Source organism: Enoplosus armatus, chromosome 20 (assembly GCF_043641665.1).
Source record: "Enoplosus armatus isolate fEnoArm2 chromosome 20, fEnoArm2.hap1, whole genome shotgun sequence".
Taxonomy (NCBI): Eukaryota; Metazoa; Chordata; class Actinopteri; order Centrarchiformes; family Enoplosidae; genus Enoplosus; species Enoplosus armatus.
In genome coordinates, this window is record NC_092199.1 from 19,921,884 (window position 1) to 19,925,160 (window position 3,277).

Here is a 3,277-nt window from a genome sequence, read left to right on the forward strand (position 1 = left end):
ACAATGCATGAAACAGTACACAACAAGAGAGCTTGGTGTGCGTAGTTTCCTGATGTCACGGATAGAGCTTATCTGAAAATAATAAACATTCATTATTTCTGTATTATTACTGCATCAACCCCAGTGACATTAAATTTGGTGGAGATGCTTAATGACTTGTTAAGGACTTGAAACACAACGTTCAGGACCTGGTCTTGACTCAGGACTTAATAGCAAAGACTGAAGAGTCCCACCTCTGCTTTCAGATTGCAGATTTCAGGTGCAAAGAGATCATCATTGTTAAGTGGACACACAAGGAAACGGAGCGATATTTGAAGAATTTGCGCGTCTTGTGGAGCTTTTTGTTTTCACAGATTACAAATGAACCTTACTTATATACCTTTATATGTGTCACAGTTGTCTCATGTAAACAAACTGTGGTGTTGCAATAATGCACTGTAGCTCTTGCCTTTAAGACTTGTGGACAGCTTTTAACAGATTTTCACTCAGAAATACCAAGATCTTTAATTTACTATCACCTTGATCTACAGTTTTCTTCAACATTCAAAATAAACCCGGATACATTTAAAACACAAAAATAACCCCTAACCTAACAAAAAGCAACGATGCCTCATTATACTGCACTACATTTGCACTGTTGTTCTGCTGTAGGGAAACCGATTCATTAAAACGGCTGTAAGCAATGAAGAGAAGCCGTGACACCGAACCCTGCCTCTTTCGTGTTATCGGAGCCGTCCCTTGTTTGTTTGAAAACGCCGTGGCCTTTCAACTTTCTCCGACGCTCTATCTGCCATAAGTTACTGCAGCTCTGTGTACGCATCAGCTGTCACCCGCTGCTTTTAGGGGCCTTCTAGACTAAACCACGTTGGTCATAAAACAGGTAAAAGTAACAAAAAAATGTTGGGCTTGTTTAATGCAGTTTCAGATGAATAAGCTTAATAATCCCGCGGCCGATAATAAATCCAAGCTTGGGCTGAGGCTGAAAAGGTGCGGCGATGGCGCACTTCATTTTATCTTTGTACCTTATTGTTTTGTTTACATTCTTGAGGACTGCTGAGCAGCTGATTTTTATGTCTTACTCCCTCCTCACTGGTGTGCTCTTCTTGTGGCTGTTTTTTTGCAAATTCCTTCCATTTATTACCTACTTGAACTTTTTTAATTTGCACAGCACTACAACACTGTCATCGTTTATAAATCCAGGAAGGGGGGGGGGGGACATTGGGGCTTCAAAAAGCCCGGCTCTTGTGTTTACAGGTTGGGGAAGGGCTGGGCTCTGGGATGTGGAGCCTGCAGTCTTTTACAACGTTGTCTTGTCTGTCACTTGACAGTTGACGGCCGCGCAGCTATCCCCCCCCGCTTTAGCAAACAGCCCCTGTTATATTTTCCATTCGAAAAAATCCTCGGGGTCACCAGTGCGTCTGACTGTGTTGGCTGAAGCCAGATGGGGGTTTTCCTATAAACAAGTGTACAGGCAGTATTTATACAGACTGTGGCACCTGACGCCATAACACTCATGACACTCTGTTTAGTGGCCAAAGTTGCCATAAGTCACTTTAGAGAATTAAGTAAATATTTTCATTATGGCCATGCCATTGTTTATTATAGAATGGCAAAAGTTTTAAATCTTGCCAAATCCTCTGTTAAAAAATCATTTAATAACAACGTGTCTAAAGTGAAGCGCCATGTACATAGAGCTGATTCCTTTCCATTATTCGCGAGTCTTTTCCGTTTCAAACAAATCCAGAGACACCGCCTGCTCCAACAGCGGTGTGAGTGAAGGCTCGGGTTCGAGCGCCACACAAAGCATGGGCTGAAAAAAAAAAAGGTTTGGCTGCTCACTCTGACTTTTGCTACATGCAAAAGGAGGATTAAAAAGCATACCTCTGGCCCGTTGAGGGGCGCGTTGTCCCGTTCAAAATGCAGTTTGTCACCCCTCACGGATACAGGCTCACATTCCACTCTGCTAAGTATTATCACGCCGCTGGATTAAAGCAGCAGTGAGGGAACGTGGGGATGCACTGCACAGTATTGGATGCAGAAATTATGGGAGATGACCACTTGGCCTGGTAACGGTGTGAGGAAGAGTTCAGTCTTGGAGAAAAGCCTTTAAGATAAAAGCATTCCAGTAAAAGAGCGTTGGCCAGTTCAACTTTTGGTGGAAGTCATAAACAAGTGGAACCTGTATTGTAACAGCAGTGTAGCAGAGCTGGGAACAGCCAATTATGGTGCTAAAACAAACGTTATTAAGCAGAACTCAGGGAGGAATTATCATAATGAGCTCAGCTGGAGGATCCCCCCCATATCGATTGCGACACCAATTCACGATCATCAGTTGGAAATCCTGGACTAACCCCAACGTAAATACCACAGGCCATGAAAGCCTCCCCGTACATTTGGCTCGGGCCTCAGCTCGGCTGGTGGTCGCCTGCAAGCCCCCCGGAGAGTGGCGAGGGAAGCAGGAAAGACAAAAGCAAAGAAAGCATGCCAGATGTGACCACTTGAATGAAGAATTGATCAATGAACGATGGCCGGGAGCGATGGGGAGATTCGGTAAGGGCTCAATGCGTCAATCTTTCAATCTTTCAAACCCAGAAAGAGAAAGCGAATTATAGATTTACTGTGAAATACGGCGATGTGTGCTTTTAGGCCAAGTTAAATAAAACAAACGCTCAATTACAGTAAAGCTGCTCATGAATGCCACGAGAAAATTGTGTAATGACATTATTAGTGCATAAGCATACTATAATAGGAAGTAGACTACTAGTAACCAAACAGCCGGCCTTTGGTGTTCATATAATTCAAAAGTAGTTCCCGCATAGTTCTCCTAACTATGTCATTGTCAAATGAATGAGATGAGATAACCTCAGTGCTTCGTGGCGCCAGAAATACTTTTTGTCTTTTGTTTTCGTCTATAATTCAGCAGCACTTAAAGTCCAACTTAACTTCTGTGATGCACTGCTGACTGGAGGACATTATAGCCCTGTATAGCCTCTGAACATTGAGACAATGTGTTTTCTTTTTCTACAAGCCCACGTAGTGTTGGTATCGTCAGCAATTTAAGACGTTTCACTTTTAACATTCAACTTTTTAATACCAGTATTAACATTGTCAGTCAGTACCAAAAATTCACACTAATATGGGTGGTAGTTACAAGCACCAAAGGCCGATGCTGGTTTCTTAGTGAAAATGAACATAAACACGCATTTTCAACGCTAAATGATAAATATGTGGAAAAGTTTCAATGTCCCACCGCACAGATTTTCAATCCCACGCCACT